Here is an 18925-nt window from a genome sequence, read left to right as displayed (position 1 = left end):
TAAAAAACAAGAGCAGAAGTTAATGAAATAGAATCAAAGGTATTACAATATAGAAAATCAACAAAGCAAAACCTGGATCTTTGAAAAGAAATAGTAGACAAATTTCTGCCATAAATGATCAACTGAAAGAGCAGAAGAACACAAATGCTATAATGAATATAAAGGGGGACATAAGTACAGATAAAGTAGAATAAAGAGTTACTACTCGAGTATTAGCAACAATTCTATGCTAGCAAATTTGAAAGCATAAATGGACAAATTCTTGGAAAAATATTTACTAGAATTGACCTGAAAAATAATAGACTTCAGTAGTCCTATAGCTATTAAAGAAACTGAAGTAGTGATTATAATCTTCCCACAAAGAAAACACAAGACAAATGGTTTTATAGGCAAGTTTTAATAAACATTCAAAGGACAATCCCAATTTTATTCAAACTCTGCAAGAGTTATAGGAAAAGAAGGAAGAATACCAATTCATTCTATAAAGCCAGTATAACTATGCTACCAGAACCAAACCAGAACAGTATGAGAATGGAAAAGTATAGGCCTACTTATCTCATGAACAGAGACAAAAATTCTAAACAATATTACTAGCAAATCAAGTAGACATTGTATAAAAAAAAAAGAAGAATATATGTTTCTCTTAGTAGATGTGGAAAAAGTACTTGATAGTATTCCAATTAATGTCATAATCTCTTAGTGAATCAGAAGTAGAAGGCAATACCTTAAACAATAAAGAGTATGTTTAAAAACCAGAGCACCAGCATTCTAAATGTGGAAACAGTAGAAGTACAGTTGGCCTGCCGTATCTGTGGTTCTGCATTCTCGGATTCAACCAACTGCAGATCAAAAATATTAGGAAAAAGAATTCCAGAAAATTCCAAAAGCAGAACTTGATTTGCCACACACCAGCAACTATTTACATTGTATTTACAGTTATTTACATAGCATTAGGTGTCATAAGTAATCCAGAGATGATTTAAAGTGTGAGGGAGTATGTCCATATGCAAATACTAAGCCATTTTATATGAGACTTGTGTACCTGTGGATTTTTGGTATCCATGTGGGTCCTGTAGCCAATACCCTGTGGATATCGAGGGATGATTGTATTTATTCCCTTACAATTAAAAAATGCCACAAGGAGGCTTGCTATTATCACTTCTATTCAAATTTTATTGGAAGTTCTATGCAGTGTAATGAGGTTAAAAAAATACTGACTGGAATCAAAGATTAGGAAGGAGAAATAAAAGTATCATTATTTGCAGATGATATAATCACATTAAAAAGTCAAAACGATTGAAAATAAATTATTTTAGGAGTTGGGAGTTTAGCAAGGTAGCTGGATTCAAAAGCAGTTGCATTTCTTTACATCACAAGCAACTAAAAACACATTTAATAAGAAGACATCATTAACAATAGTTATGGAGCATATAATGTACTGGGTAGTAAATCTAGCTAAACATGCGCTATCTCTACAGGGAAAATTAGAAATGTTTATTAAGTCGTAATTAAAAACACATAAAAATGAGTGATACCATGTGAATAGACAGGGAGACCTATGTGGCAGACTGTGTTTTCCAAAGATAGCCACAAGCAGTATTTACTATCCCATCTACTTTCTTAGAAAGTGACTGGTATTTCTCCCTCCAGAAGTGGGTTTATGATTCTAGGCTGGAAGTGATACTACGTAATTTCCCAGGTTAGACCATGAAAGGTGATACAGCTTCCTCTTGGTTCTCTGGAACCAAGCCACTGTGCTGTGAGAAAGCCAGGCAGCCACGTGGAGAGGCCATAAATGGATGTTCTGAATGACAGCCACAGCTGAGTTTCCAGCAGACAGCCGGCTTCAACAGCCAGACATGTGCATGAAGGAGCCTTCAGGTGAGTCCCGCTGTGAGCCACTGAGTCCCCTTTAGTCTTTCCATCTTCCCACCCGAGGCCAGATGTCACGGTAGGTGAAGAACCGTCCCTGCTATGCTTCCTCTGAATCCTGACCCACGGATTCCTGACTAACAAAATGGTGGTTGTTTTATATCATTAAATGTCAATTCTTCTCAAATTAATGGATAGATTTAATACTATTCCACCCAAAATTTCAACAGGGTATTCCTGGTAGAATTTGATGAGATTATTCTGAAGTCTACATGAAAGAATTATGAGATAGCCAGGACATTTTTGAAGAACCATAGCAGGAGGAGGGGATTTACCTTACCAAGCAGCAGAATTTCTTATGAAATTATGGTAATTAAAACTGTCTGACATGGTGCAGAGATGAGCAAAACATGTTTATGGAAGCTTGGTATATGACCAAAGTGGCATGACAGATAATGGAGAAAGGAGGGACAATTTGATTAATAGGAGAAGAGAAAATGTTGTCCATATGGGAAAAGATGAAGTTGGATTCCTTCTTCACAACATACCTAAAAATCAATTCCAAATGATTAAGGACTAATATGTAAAAGACAAAGCATGAACACGGTCTGGAAAAATTTGTTTTGACTAGATTTTAAAAAACATTGAATATAATGATAAGATTGATAAATTTTAATATATAAAGATTAAGAACTTTAAGGAAAGAACTACAAAACAACCAGAAAATATGTGACAAAATGACAATACGTACATGCTTATCAATAATCGTTTTAAAGGTAAATCATTTTACCTTTAAAATCGTTTTAAAGGTAACTCTACAATTAGATGTAGAGTGACTGAATGAATAATAACAGACAAACAAACAAGAACAAGACCCATATATATGCTGCCTACAAGAGACACACTTTAGAGCTAGAGATACACACAGATGAAAGTGAAAGGATGGAGAAAGATATTCCATGCAAATGGAAATGAAAAGAAAACTGGGGTAGCAATACTCATATCAAACAAAATAAACTTTAAAACAAAGTCTATGACAAAAGACAAAGCAAGGCATTATATAATGATAAAGGAGTCAATACAAGAAGAAGATATATAATGTTCATAAACATATGCACCTAACATAGGAGCATCTAAATATATAAAGCAAATATTAACAGACATAAAGGGAGAGATTGGCAGTAATACATTAATAGTAGGGGACTTTAATTCCCCACTTACATCAATGACTGTTGATAGATCAGACAGAAAATCATTAAGGAAAGAGTGGCCTTAAATGACACGTTAGACCATTTGGAATTCACAGGTAGTTACAGAACATTCCGTACAAAAACAATACACATTCTTTTCAAGTGCACATGGAACTTTCTCCAGGTCACATGCTAGGCCACAAAAGAAGTCTCAATGAATTTGAGAAAATTGAAATTATATCGAGTATCATTTTCTGACCACAAGGTATGAAACTAGAAATCAATTACAGGAAGAACACTGGAATAAAACACAAATACGTGGAGACTAACCAACATGCTACTAAAAATCCAATGGGTCAACAAAGAAATCAAAGAGAAAATTTAAAAAGTACCTTGAGACAAATGAAAATAGAAACGTAACTTTCCAAAATCTATGGCACAGAGCAAAAGCAATTCTAAGAGGAAGGTTTATAGTGATACAAGCCTACTCAAGAAACAAGAAAAATCCCAAATAAACAACCTAAATTTCCACCTAAGGGAATTAAAAAAAGAACAAACAGAGCCCAAAGTTAGCAGAAGGAAGGAAAGAAAGAAAGTAGAAATAAATGAGAGACCACCACCACCACCATCAATAATAATAATAGAAAAGGTCAATTAAAAGATCTTTTTAAAAGATAAACCAAATTGATAAACCTTAACCCAGACTTATCAAGAAAAAAAGAGAGGGACCCAAATAAAACTAGAAATGAAAGAGAAGTTACAACCAATGTCACAGAAATACAGATAATCTTAAGAGAATACTATGAACAGTTATATGCCAATAAGTTGAACAACCTAGAAGAATTGAATAAATTCCTAGAAACATATAATCTTCCAAGACTGAATCAGGAAGAAATAGAAAATCTAAACAGACCAATTACTAGCAATGAAATTGAATCATTAATCAAAAAACTTTCCATAAACAAAAGACCAGGATCAGATGGCTTCACAGGGGGAGTCTACCAAACATTTAAAGAAGAGTTCATACCTAGCCTTCTCAAACTATTCCAAAAATTGAAAAGGAGGGAACATTTCCAAACTCATTCTGCATAAGACCAGCATAACCCTGAAACCAAAACAGGACAAAGACACTACAAAGGAAGAAAATTACAGGCAATATCCCTGATGAACATAGATGTGAAAATCTTCAACAAAATTTTAGCAAACCAAATTCAGCAATACATTAAAAGGATCGTACATCGTGATCAAGTGAGATTTATTCCAGGGATGCAATGATGGTTTAGTATCTGCAAATCAATCAACATGATACAACACATTAACAAAAAGAAAGATTTAAAAAAATCACATGATCATCTTAATAGATGCAGAAGAAGCTTTTGGCAAAATCCAGCATCTGTTCATGATAAAAACTCAACAAAGTTAGTATAGAGGGAACATAGTTTGCATGTGGATATGCAGTTTTCCCAACCTCCTTTGTTGAAAGCAATATTGATTCTGGTGGTTATGGGGGGCATGACTCAAACTTTGCTGATCATGTACCCCTTCCCCTTCTCCACGTGGGCTGCCCAGGATTTTGGGGTGAGATTTGATGTGTGCACTGAGAGTGGAAGTTTTTCTTATTCTTTTAAACTGTCAACTGTAAAAGTAGTCACTTGGAGCTTTTTATTTCATTGATTTTGTGGAATCGATCCCTCAGTTTACGTTTCAAGCTATATAATGTTGTATGATGGGTTTTTAAAAGTTCATGTCACAAATGCACAGAACGAAACTTGATAATATATATTCATATGTTTTGCAAGTCTGTTTGGTATACTATTCAACTTAAGACTGCTCTCTCTCTTATTCTGGTTATGTATGAATAACATAGGAGAAAAGCATTATTTGACACAGGACTTGGAAACAAACTGAGAAATAAATTGGTAGAACAAGAGAAATGGAAATTGTATGCTTCTTAAAGAAGGGCTCTAATCGCCAACATTTTTCAATTGAAAAGTTTAAAAATGCCTTTAACCTATTGCCGTAATTTAGAAAGAACCTCTCAGATTTCGTTGTTAGGAAAGCATACCTGGAATTCTGAGCATCACAATCTAAAATCTCAAAAAAAAAAAAAAATGCTGTGTACTAGGCCACTGTACATTTCCCCCGGCGTAGACTTGTATTAACTCAACACACATTTATTGAACACTTACTATGTTCCAGGCCTGGATACCCTGATATGAAACACAGATCTCCTGGTTAAGCAGCTCCCAGCCCTCAGGGCAGAGACAAACATCTACACACATCAACTGCCAGGTGACATGACCAATAAGAGCACGGTGCTCCTAGAGTCTAGCGGATGAGGCAGCTAACTTCACCTGCCCCAGACCACTGGTGCTGAAGATGGCACTTATTTTACAGTCGATGCTGTTTTCGTGGGGCATCTTAAAACTAGCTCAGCTCATGGTCGCCTTCAGGTTACTTCTGAAATTAGAAAAGTAGTATAATCTGAACTCATATTCAGACACAATCCACAAAAGACCTAAAAGTACTTCAATCCCAAAGGAGAGGAGTAGATAAGAAAGAAGTTTGCTCTGGATGGACTTGGAAATATGTGGATTTGACCCCCAGTATCCTCTAGGGCAGGAGAAAGTAGAGCTCTGCCTTGCACAACACAACACACACACACACACACACATCATGGGCATATATATTAGAGTTTGGACAAGATACCTAGAAACAAAGAGAGAGTGATACCAAGCAGCCCAAACGTCTTCAAATTGACTACTTAACACCCCGTTCAGGCGCCGGCATCGCTTGGGCTTGGATACCCTGCGCTGGGCGGGGCTGTGCTCCTGTGCAAAAGCTACCCCACGTGGCTCGGGCTCCGAGGCCACAGGCAGGGCTGCCCTGATCCCGGGGTCCTGTCACCTTGCTCTGGGCGGGGCTCCACCCACCGCCAGCTTGAACGTCCGCTGGCTCCCACACATGGGTATTTCTGATTATACAGCCATCCTCCACCTAATTTTACATTTGGATGCCAAACAGTAATCACCAGCCTCACTCCCTGAAGCATTTGAATTATGTGTTATTGTTCTCCAATCCAATGAAGTTAAAGGTCTGTCTCCTCTCTGCTTAGAGCTGATAAGAGCGCAGATCAAGTTAATACAGTTATTAAATTGAAAAGAAAACAACTGCTGGTCTGCTTTTATTCCATACTTGGAGAATCGTATATCCCAAGTTCTCGGGCAACAGCCACTAATTTCCTTCCCTCTGCTCGATTAGTAGGTGAGACATTTCATATATCTGAATTCAGTATGTGTGCGTGTGTCTTGGGGACCCCTAATATTCTTCTTCTAGCATCTTAAGAGGGCTAAACTTTTCTTATTTAGTCTTCAGACCTCCTTCTTATTTAGCACACCTTGTTGGTGCCCTATTTTATAGAACAGAAATGTTATTATTTATTGTTAGCTAGAGGATGATCACTAAATTGAAAACACTTGTGGCAAGGGCTTATGTTTCACTTTTACTTCTACTCAGCGCTGAGCTAGTTCTCATTTCTGAGAATTTGAACCCAGCATAAGATCTGTCTTCTGACCTTTCAAGGACCCTTTAGAAATGTAAGGTTTAGGGTTTGACTGGTGTTGTTTTTGCTTTAGTTTTACTATAAACATTCTTCAGCTCTTTCTCCTGTGTACTTTCCCCCAAGATGTCATACCACCCCTCTGACTTCAGTTATTACCTGTACTGGGAAGACCCTGGCTCTGCTTGTAAACCCTTGTCTCATTCCTACTGTTCCTTCTCACTATCCATATGCCTCCCTATCGGCCTGATTTCTCAGGTCCTTTTAGATCTAAGTGGCCGCCCGTCCAAGAGGAATTACAGTTTCCTCCACATTCCATGCACTGCATTGTGGAATCATCCAGTGGTTAACAGTTCCTCTTTGTCACCGTAACTGCAGTTTGTTCAAGCTGACACGACAGCAGTCACACAACCAAGGTTACTGACAGTCTCGGCAGGACATGTGCAGACTGCAGAGGATCGTGAAATGTAATATGGGGAAATTTTTGGTGTTCTTATACAAAAATTTTTATAATTATGGTAATTAAGGAATAATAAAGAGATAAATGATTGACTTTGAAAAAGAATAAAATACCCTACTAGAAGCTCATGTTTATCTCTTCTAAAAATGTTTCCAAATTTTCAACAGACTACAGTTTTGCTCTTTCATATCCACTGACCTTGTCAAAATTACAGCATAACTGAGTGTGCTTTGTGATGGCTCCACCGACAACACTCTCAGAAGTGGTCCCTTCTTTACTTTCCACTCCCACTTCCTCTTCAAGGGCCTTAGATCATTAGATTCAGAAAACTGACCCGACCTCATTCTGCTGGTGGCTAAAGTAAAAGGCGCCTCAGTGCCCAATTGTGTCATCAAATATATAATGTTGCTAGTATATTCATAGCTGTCCAAAATACTATAGGGAATGAGATCTAGAAACCAAGCCGACGGGGGTAGATAGGCTTGTGCTGGGCCACTCAGCTGTCACTGCTTCTAGACCCTTTCAGTGGACAGAGCCAGAAAACTTATTTTAAATTTCCTGAGTTTACACTGATAACTTTAATATTAGCCTAGGAACACAGAGTTCTTCTCCTTTCCCCATTCCATATTTGTGTATCTTTTTCACAGTGAGAACCCTGGTTCCCTACAACATCAGAATGAATATATCTACTCAGTTCCTCTATCCTCCAACCCCAGCAAAATAGTTTCAGAATCACTACATGAGTGATACCACCAGCAACAAGTTGGTCCCACTTTACTGCTAAGTAAAGTTCAAATTTTTTTGGTTTTTTTGCAGTTGCAATTATTTTGTGTTTAGAATATAGCCTTAGTATTAAAGTTTATAGTCAGAGAACTGAGTTCCAAAGTGGCTGGAATTAATTCTTCTTCTGTGTGGTTATATATTAGATGTACACTTAGGTTAATTTTTTTGTAGTCAATTTTAGTTTGATTTTTTAATCCTTTCATTTAATTGTTTTCTTTTGAATATGTAAAACATACATAACTCAAAAGTCAAAATCATATGAAGAGGAATAGCCAGAGAGGTCTCATTCCTATCCATTTGCCTCCACCTGCTTCCCACCAACCCTACATATAACTGTCATCCCTGGTTTATGACTTATCCCTTCTGTATTTCTTTTTGCAGTATATATATATATATATATATGTATGTGTATGTGAGGCCTTTCTCCCCAGAGCTGCTGTAGGAGATGCTCTAACTTCTGGCCCACATTCCCCCAGCTCCCCGCAGTCCTGCAGCTGCGAGAGACAGTTTCCAGGTCACTGACAGCTGCCCACTTCCAGCACCTGTGTCTCTCTCCTCATCCTGAGGGAGAAGCAGTTTACTAAACCCAGACAGGAGGCCCGTTTCAATGTAAAAGCACAGAGGTTGAAAGAGAATGCTTTGTTTGAAGAACAGCTTGAAATTCACTGCCATGAATGTGACTGGAGTGTGTAATTTGGAAATTCATAAAGATCCATTGTGGACAAATTGTGAAGGACACCGCATGCCATTTGCAGAGCACAGACTCAAATGAGAGTGTCTGCTCTGTGTGGGACCTGTGTTCAGAGTCACATGGTCTAAATAAACTGCTTTCAATGCATTGTTATCTCTCTGAAATTGACTTTAGCAATGACTTTCTCTTCCTAAGAATCAAGCACATTCATATACTTTTTGTACTCACCTATTTTCATTCAGAACCTATTCAGGTCAATCAATACTTATTGAAGAGTTTGTCCATATTTTCATGGATAGTTTTACTGTGGTAGCTTATACAAGATTTGACTGCAGCACTTATTAATCCATTCAATAAGTAATCATTCATTGCCTTTTTCATTTAAAACGTTCTTATCTGATTATAACAATAATACATTTTCATATGAAATTTGTAAAATAAAGAGGTTCATGAATAAAAATATAAAGATTGCCTTTAAGGCACCAACCCACATAACCACTGCCATTTACATTGTGGTATCATTTTCATTTATTTAATCCCCCAATAAAGTAATTCTCTAGTGACAGAAAAAATGGCAGATTCATTAAAAAAAAAAATTCCTCCTTTATCAAATGAAAGCATGCTCATATTTTAGAGAAAAAAGAAAATATCACTCCTGTTCTACCTCCTACTCTATTCTTTCTAAGCATAAAGGAAGAAAATCAGACCCTTGCCACTGTTTTACAACCTGGTGTGGCGTCTTCTTTCACCTGCTAGTATTACATAAGCTCCTGGATGCTGCCTGGATAATTCCCCTGCTTTCCTTAAAGTTATGGGAGAAGAGGGAACTGCAATGTTTAGTATCTCCTATGCTACTTTATATCTATATCACAGTCTGTTTGAGGTGGGAAAATCACAGGCAGTGCATGAATTGTAACTCTCAAAAACCCAAGTTAAATACCCTTTATTTTTTTAAAAAATTTTATATTATTTTTTTATATGGCAGGTTCTTATTAGTTATCTATTTTATACATATTAGTGTATACATGTCAATCCCAATCACCCAATTCATCACACTGCCACCACCCCCCCTGCTGCTTTCCCCCCTTGGTGTCCATACGTTTGTTCTCTGCATCTGTGTCTCACTTTCTACCCTGCAAACCAGTTCATCTGTAACATTTTTCTAGGTTCCACATACATGCTTTAATATACAATATTTGTTTTTCTCTTTCTGACTTACTTCACTCTGTATGACAGTCTCTAGATCCATCCACGTCTCTACAAAGGACCCAATTTCGTTCCTTTTTATGGCTGAGTAATATTCCATTGTATGTATGTACCACAACTTCTTTATCCATTCGTCTGTTGATGGGCATTTAGGTTGCTTCCATGACCAGGCTATTGTAAATAGTGCTGCAATGAACATTGGGGTGCTTGTGTCTTTTAGAATTATGGTTTTCTCTGGGTATATGGTATCCCAGTAGTGGGATTGCTGGGTCATATGGTAATTCTATTTTTAGTTTTTTAAGGAACCTCCATACTGTTCTCCATAGTGGCTATATCAATTTACATTCCCACCAACAGTGCAAGAGGGTTCCCTTTTCTCCAACCCTCTCCAGCATTTGTTGTCTGTAGATTTTCTGATGATGCCCATTCTAACTGGTGTGAGGTGATACCTCATAGTAGTTTTGATTTGCATTTCTCTAGTAATTAGTGATGTTGAGCAGCTTTTCATGTGCTTCTTGGCCATCTGTATGTCTTCTTTGGAGAAATGTCTATTTAGGTCTTCTGCCCATTTTTGGATTGGGTTGTTTGTTTTTTGATATTGAGCTGCATGAGCTGTTTTTATATTTTGGAGATTAATCCTTTGTCCGTTGATTCATTTGTAAATATTTTATCCCATTCTGAGGGTTGTCTTTTCATCTTGTTTATGGTTTCCGTTGCTGTGCAAAAGCTTTTTAAGTTTCATTAGGTCCCATTTGTTTATTTTTGTTTTTATTTCCATTAGTCTAGGAGGTGGATCAAAAAAGATCTTGCTGTGATTTATGTCAAAGAGTGTCCTTCCTATGTTTTCCTCTAAGAGTTTTATAGTGTCCAGTCTTACATTTAGGTCACTAATCCATTTTGAGTTTATTTTTGTGTATGGTGTTAGGGAGTGTTCTAATTTCATTCTTTTACATGTAGCTGTCCAGTTTTCCGAGCACCACTTATTGAAGTAACTGTCTTTTCTACATTGTATATCCTTGCCTCCTTTGTCATAGATTAGTTGACCAAAGGTGTGTGCGTTTATCTCTGGGCTTTCTATCCTGTGCCATTGATCTATATTTCTGTTTCTGTGCCGGTACCATATTGTCTTGATTACTGTAGCTTTGTAGTATAGTCTGAAGTCAGGGAGTCTGATTCCTCCAGCTCCATTTTTTTCCCTCAAGACCACTTTGGCTATTCGGCATCTTCTGTGTCTCCATACAAATTTTAAGATTTTTTGTTCTAGTTCTGTAAAAAATGCCATTGTAATTTGATAGGGATTGCATTTAATCTGTCGATTGCTTTGGGAAGTATAGTCATTTTTACAATGTTGATTCTTCCAATCCAAGAACATGGTATATCTCTCCATCTGTTTGTATCATCTTTAATTTCTTGCATCAGTGTCTTATAGTTTTCTGCATACAGGTCTTTTGTCCCCCTAGGTAGGTTTATTCCTAGGTATTTTATTCTTTTTGTTGCAATGGTAAATGGCAGTGTTAATTTCTCTTTCAGATTTTTCATCATTAGTGCGTAGGAATGCAAGAGATTTCTGTGCATTAATTTTGTATCCTGCAACTTTACCAAATTCATAGGTTAGCTCTAGTAGTTTTCTGGTGGCATCTTTAGGATTCTCTATGTATAGTATCATGTCATCTGCAAACAGTGACAGTTTTACTTCTTCTTTTCCAATTTGTATTCCTTTTATTTCTTTTTCTTCTCTGATTGCTGTGGCTAGGACTTCCAAAATTATGTTGAATAATAGTGGTGGGAGTGGACATCTTTGTCTTGTTCCTGACCTTAGAGGAAATGCTTTCAATTTTTCACCATTGAGAATGTGTTTGCTGTGGGTTTGTCGTATGTGACCTTTATTATGTTGAGGTAGGTTTCCCTCTATTCCCACTTTCTGGAGAGTTTTTATCATAAATGGGTGTTGAATTCTGTCAAAAGCTTTATCTGCATCTATTGAGATGATCATATGGTTTTTCTTCTTCAATTTGTTAGTATGGTGTATCACATTGATTGATTTGCATATATTGAAGAATCCTTGCATCCCTGGGATAAATCCCACCTGATCATGGTGTATGATCCGTTTAATGTGCTGTTGGTTTCTGTGTGCTAGTATTTTGTTGAGGATTTTTGCAACTATATTCATCAGTGGTATTGGTGTGTAATTTTCTTCTTTTGTAGTATCTTTGTCTGGTTTTGGTATCAGGGTGATGGTGGCCTCATGGAGTGAGTTTGGGACTGTTTCTTCCTCTGCAATTTTTTGGAAGACTTTGAGAAGGATGGGTGTTAGGTCTTCTCTAAATGTTTGATAGAATTCACCTGTGAAGCCATCTGGTCCTGGACATTTGTTTGTTGGACGATTTTTAATCACAGTTTCAATTTCATTACTTGTGATTGGTCTGTTCATGTTTTCTATTTCTTCCTGGTTCAGTCTTGGAAGGCTATACCTTTCTACGAATTTGTCCATTTCTTCCAGGTTGTCCATTTTATTGGCATAGAGTTGCTTGTAGTAGTCTCTTAGGATGCTTCCTATTTCTGCAGTGTCTGAAATTTTCATTTCTGATTTCATTAATTTCTGTCCTCTCCCTCTTTTTTTTGATGAGTCTGGATAATGGTTTATCAATTTTGTTTATCTTCTCAAAGAACCAGATTTTAGTTTTATTGATCTTTGCTATTGTTTTCTGTGTTTCTATTTCATTTATTTCTGCTCTGATCTTTCTGATTTCCCTCCTTGTACTAACTTTGGGTTTTGTTTGTTTTTCTTTCTCTACTTCTTTTAGATGTAAGGTTAGATTGGTTATTTGAGATGTTTGTTGTTTCTTGAGGTAGGACTGTATTGCTATAAACTTCTCTCTTAGAACTGCTTTTGCTGCATCCCATAGGTTTTGGATTGTCGTGTTTTCATTGTCATTTGTCTCTAGGTATTTTTGATTTCCTCTTTGATTTCTTCAGTGGTCTCTTGGTTATTTAGTAATGTATTGTTTATCCTCACTGTGTTTGTGTTTTTTACGTTTTTTTCCCTGTAATTGATTTCTAATCTCATAGCGTTGTGGTCAGAAAAGATGCTTGATATTATTTCAATTTTCTTAAATTTACTGAGGCTTGATTTGTGACCCAAGATTTTATCTATCCTGTAGAATGTTCCGTGCACACTTGAGAAGAAAGTGTAGTCTGCTGTTTTTGGATCGAATGTCCTATAAATATCAATTAAATCTATCTGGTCTATTGTGTCATTTAAAGCTTGTGTTTCCTTATTAATTTTCTGTTTGGATGATCTCTCCATTGGTGTAAGTGAGGTGTTAAAGTCCCCCACTATTATTGTGTTACTGTCGATTTCCTCTTTTATAGCTGTTAGCAGTTGCCTCATGTATTGAGGTGCTCCTATGTTGGGGGCATATATATTTATAATTGTTATATCTTCTTCTTGGATTGATCCCTTGATGATTATGTAGTGTCCTTCCTTGTCTCTTGTAACATTCTTTATTTTAAAGTCTATTTTATCTGTTATGAGTATTGCTACTCCAGCTTTCTTTTGATTTCCATTTGCATGGAATATCTTTTTCCATCCCTTCACTTTCAGTGTGTATGTGTCCTTAGGTCTGAAGTGAGTCTCTTGTAGACAGCATATATATGGGTTTTGTTTTTATATCCATTCAGCGAGCCTGTGTCTTTTGGTTGGAGCATTTAATCCATTCACGTTTAAGGTAATTATCGATATGTATGTTCCTATGACCATTTTCTTAATTGTTTTGGGTTTGTTTTTGTAGGTCCTTTTCTTCTCTTGTGTTTCCCACTTAGAGAAGTTCCTTTAGCATTTGTTATAGAGCTGGTTTGGTGGTGCTGAATTCTCTTAGCTTTTGCTTGTCTGTAATGCTTTTGATTTCTGCATTGAATCTGAATGAGATCCTTGCTTGGTAGAGTAATCTTGGTTGTAGGTTCTTCCCTTTCATCCCTTTAAATATGTCCTGCCACTCCCTTCTGGCTTGTAGAGTTTCTGCTGAGAAATCAGCTGTTAACCTTATGGGAGTTCCCTTGTATGTTATTTGTCATTTTTCCCTTGCTGCTTTCAATAATTTTTCTTTGTCTTTAATTTTGGTCAATTTGATTACTATGTGTCTTAGCGTTTTTTCCTTGGGTTTATCCTGTATGGGACTCTCTGTGCTTCCTGGACTTGGGTGGCTATTTCCTTTCCCATGTTAGGAAAGTTTTCAACTATAATCTCTTCAAATATTTTCTCGAGTACTTTATCTCTCTCTTCTCCTTCTGGGACCCCTATAATGTGAATGTTGTTGCATTTAATGTTGTCCCAGAGGTCTCTTAGGCTGTCTTCATTTCTTTTCATTCTTTTTTCTTTATTCTGTTCCGCAGCAGTGAATTCCACCATTCTGTCTTTCAGGTCACTTTTCCATTCTTCTGCCTCAGTTATTCTGCTATTGATTCCTTCTAGTGTATTTTTCATTTCAGTCATTGTATTGTTCATCTTTAATTCTTCTAGGTCTTTGTTAAACATTTCTTGCATCTTCTCAGTCTTTGCCTCCATTCTTTTCCCCAGGTCCTGGATCATCTTCACTCTCATTATTCTGAATTCTTTTTCTGGAAGGTTGCCTCTCTCCACTTCATTTAGTTGTTTTTCTGTGGTTTTATCTTGTTCCTTCATGTGTTACATAGCCCTCTGCCTTTTCATCTTGTCTATCTTTCTGTGAATGTGGTTTTTGTTCCACAGGCTGCAGGATTGTAGTTCTTGCTTCTGCTGTCTGCCGTCTTGTGGATGAGGCTGTCTAAGAGGCTTATGCAAGCTTCCTGATGGGAGAGACTGGTGGTGGTTAGAGCTCTGGTGTTTCTCTGTTGGGTAGAGCTCAGTAGAACTTTAATCCACTTGTCTGCTGATCTGTGGGGCTGGCTTCCCTCCCTGTTGGTTGTTTGACCTGAGGCGACCCAGCACTGGAGCCTACAGGCTGTTTTGGGGGCTAATGGTGGACTCTGGGAGGGCTCATGCCATGGAGAACTTCCCAGAATTTCTGCCGCCAGTGTCCTCGTCCTCACGGTGAGACACAGCTACCCCCTGCCTCTGCTGGAGACCCTCCAACACTGGCAGGTAGGTCTGATTCTGTCTCCTGTGGGGTCATTGCTCCTTCCCCTGGGTCCCTATGCGCACACTACTTTGTGTGTGCCCTCCAAGAGTGGAGTCTCTGTTTCCCCCAGTCCTGTCGAAGTCCTGCAATCAAATCCTGCTAGCCTTCAAAGTCTTATTCTCTAGGAATTCCTCCTCCCTTTGCCGGATCCCCAGGTTGGGAAGCCTGATGTGGGGCTCAGAACCTTCACTCCAGTGGGTGGACTTCTGTGGTATAAGTGTTCTCCAGTTTGTGCGTCACCCACCCAGCAGTTATGGGATTTGATTTTACTCTGATTGCGCCCCTCCTACCGTCTCACTGTGACTTCTCCTTTGTCTTTGGATGTGGTGTATCTTTTTTGGTGAGTTCCAATGTCTTCCTGTCGATGATTGTTCAGCAGTTAGTTTTGATTCCGGTGCTCTCGCAAGAGGGAGTGAGAGCATGTCCTTCTACTCTGTCATCTTGAACCAATCTAAATACCCTTCTTGATGGCACCTAAAAGGTGAATGAGTCCCCAGTTCTGACTCTTGACAGAAGATTCCTGGCAGTGGGGCACCAAAGAACCATAAATATTATGATATGTTATTGCCTTCTCTCTTTATTTTCATTGAAATTTCATTGAGATAATTGTAGATTCACATGGAATTGTAAGACATAATACAGAGAGACTCCATATATTTTTACCCAGTTTCCCCCAATGGTAGCATATTAGAAAATAGAGTACAATGTCACAGCCAGGAGATTGACATTGGTGCAATCCACCTACAGTATTCAGCTTTCCCCAGTTTTACTTGTGCTCATTTGTGTGTGGGTGCATGTGTGTTTTAAGTTCTATTGTATTAAGCTGTATAGGATGCATAGGTATATCATGTTAATACAAGAATAATTGCATTAATTATATTAAGATCTATACAATGTTGTCACCTGTGTAAATTTGCATATCTCCCACCACAGTCAAGATACAAAACAGTTCGAACATCATGAGGATCCTTCGTGTTGCCTGTTATGACAAATATTTCTTTCCCACATCACTCCCCATTTTTAACCCCTGGCAACTTCTAATCTTTTCTAAAATTTCTAAATTTAAAAAATTTTGTCATTTCAAGAATGTTGTATAAATGGAATACATTCACTATGAAACCTTTGAGACTGGCTTTTTTTTTTTTACTCAGCATGATTCCCTGCAGATTTGTCCAAGTTTTTGCATGTATCAATAGTTTGATCTTTTTTACTGTTGAGTAGTATCCCATGGTAGAAATATACCAGACACCTAAGTCTTTTATTTTATTTGGAGTGATTATAAATGGTATTATGTTTAAAATTTTCGTTTCCCTATGATTATTATTAGTATATAGAAATGCAGTTGATTTCGGGGTATTGATCTTGTATACTGCAAACTTGTTGAACTCACTTATTAGTTATAGGAGATTTTGTAGATTTCTTGAGTTTGCTACATAAACAATCATGTCCTCTGCAGTTTGGAATAGTTTTATGTCCTCCTTCCTGATCTGTGTGCCTTTTATTTCTTTTTCTTGCTTTATTGCAGTGGCTGGAACATCTAGTACTATGTTGTACAGCAGTGGTTCAAGCAGACCTCCTTACTTTTCCCCAGTCTTAAGAGGAAAGCATTCAGTCCTGGCTATGGGTTCTTTGCAGATGATCTTTATCAAGTTGAGGTAATTCCCCTCTATTTCTAACTCATGGCTTTTATTGTGAGTGGGTGTTACATTTTTTTATCAAATGCTTTTTCTGTGTCAATCAATATGATCACATAATTTTTCTTCTTTAACTTGTTGATATATTGAATTACATTTATTTTTGATTCTCAAATGAGAAGTGACTTTGGACAGGTGAAGAAGGGAGTACACTATGTAAGACTTTGAAAATGAAGCCAAGGTGTTTAGATGTGAATCTATTGCACACCATTTTCCAAAGTATGTTCTGAGATGTATGCTAATAGAGGATACATAAAGATGTAATTTCACAGTCAAACTAGTTTGAGAAACAGTGGTTTAAACTAAATTCAGTAGGCTTCTTCGCTCCTGATTTTCTCAGAACCTTTAATATGCTGCATTGAATGATATCTGCATTTCCAAAAGGGGATTAAAAAGTGTAAAGTTTCCAAATCCAGTTTATCCACAAAATCCACATTTTCCATAATGTCTGTGATAATTAGAAGATGCACTTTGGGAAACATTGCCATAGGAAATAATTTTTTCTAATGAAAATTTCTGACCTGGGGAGTACCGTAGAAGAAAGGCAGTGTGCTGTGGTGGCTCTTACACATGGAACTTCAGGCAGGTTTCCTACCTGCTGAAAGCCCACTTCATTAGCTGTTGAGTGGGGAAAAAACCTGACTCCATGGGGGGGCAGTAGGATGTTGAGGTAAAGAGTGTGTGCTCTACAGTCAAACATCTGAGTGCACATCCTGGTTTTGCTACCTAAAAGGTGTGGGGAACATTGGGTAAGTTACTTAATCACCCTGTGCCTGTTTCCTCACATGTAATGTAAGAATAGTAACAATTCCTATTTTCTAAGATTTTTAAAAGGCTTAATGAATGAAACATGTAAAGCCTTAGAGAAGTGTCAGGCAACTGGTAACCACTTAACAGTCATTACCTGTGCTGTTTATAGTTGAAGGATTAAGTGAGATGATCAGAAAAATGCCTATCAATTTTATTACTCAGAAAGTAGTTATTAGGAAAGTAGATCCAAGGGCAGTTGTAGGATGAGTTAGAAGCAGGTGAATCTATGCTCCCATGTTGTATGCTTTGAGGACTAGGCCGGTGAGAGTACAGGTGTAGAGGTTGCTCTTTTAAATATTTTCTTTGACTCTGCAGTATTTGGTGATTGAATATGAGGGGTTGAAAAAGATGACCCAAAGGTGACACCAGTGTTCAGTCTCGGCATTAGGGAAATGGATATTTTACCCCCCATGAATGAAGTGTGTCCAGGATATTAACATGTCAGCCAGATAATTTTAGCATTCTCATTAAAAAATAATAGATTTTTTATTTCTGGTTTTAATAAATGCAGGAAAATAAAGAGTTTCAGCCTGTTTATGCTAAACTATGAAATCTGATCCATGTTGGTAAAGGAACAATTTGATTACATAGCTATACTACAAGGAAAATTATGCCCGTGATGCAACTTTGAACTTTGAGGACATCTCAGCTTTTTATTTAGGGCACTGAAGTGGTGGAATGGTTCCTCAGAGGAAATTAAGAGAGAGAAAGGCATGCTGGTGCTCAGAATAGCAGAGAAGATTGAAATAAATGGGAAACGTGGTAAAATGATTGAAAATAAGCCAAATATATAAGATAAGGTTAGATCATAGTTATTGTGTATTGAACACCTGCTACATACTGGCCATTGCTTTTGGATTGGGGATACAGTTAGTGTGACCAACTGCCAAGGTATACCTGGGACTGTCCTGGTTTTAGCACTGAAATTCCATGTCCTGGGAAACTTCTTGGCCTCAGGCAAACCAGGATGGTGGGTCACACTCGGCACAGCAGTGAACAAGGCAGTCTTTGCACTCAAGGAACTCACATTCAAGTTGGGGGATCCAGAGACAGATGCAAAGCAGATAAAAATAAGACAAAAGGCACAGTTTTATATATAGTGCAGCATCAGGTTAGAAGGAATGTAAACTATTTATATATTGGTTCATCTATTCATTTTGAAAAAGGAGCTGGCTCCTTCTATATCTCGTGCGGGAAAGAGAGGGTCACCGCAGGTCATAATTTGACTTTCAGAAGGATCACTGCTTACCCCCTCAGAGTGGATACACATGAAGTGGGTAGGCTCCCATTGCCCTGAGGGAAGGGAATAGAAGGACTGTTTTTCTGTCTGACCCAGCTTGCCCTTCACAGGACCTGGTGGGAACTTTTCAAAGAGGCCACATGCACCGGGGAGAGGAGGATGGAGACTCTGGCCCTGCCTTCTTGACAGCCAGCAGTGTTAGAAGCTTTATGACGGATAAGGGTAATCCTGATTGAGAGCTGGGTAGAAAAGACACAATAGCCT

The 18925-nt window shown here is 37.7% G+C and overlaps 1 protein-coding gene across 1 annotated transcript in view; it reads left to right on the top strand.

Moving 5' to 3' along the window:
* Positions 1–16505, top strand: part of RTTN (rotatin) — a 170903-nt gene extending 154398 nt beyond the window's left edge. Inside the window, exon 50 of the mRNA XM_068563430.1 lies at positions 16443–16505. The gene's annotated coding sequence lies outside the window, so the exon portion shown is untranslated. The remainder of the gene's footprint in view (positions 1–16442) is intronic.
* The last annotated feature ends 2420 nt before the right edge of the window (positions 16506–18925 follow it).

The sequence above is a fragment of the Eschrichtius robustus genome, chromosome 14 (genome assembly GCF_028021215.1).
Source record: "Eschrichtius robustus isolate mEscRob2 chromosome 14, mEscRob2.pri, whole genome shotgun sequence".
Lineage (NCBI taxonomy): Eukaryota > Metazoa > Chordata > Mammalia > Artiodactyla > Eschrichtiidae > Eschrichtius > Eschrichtius robustus.
This window is presented reverse-complemented; position numbering and strand designations above follow the sequence as displayed.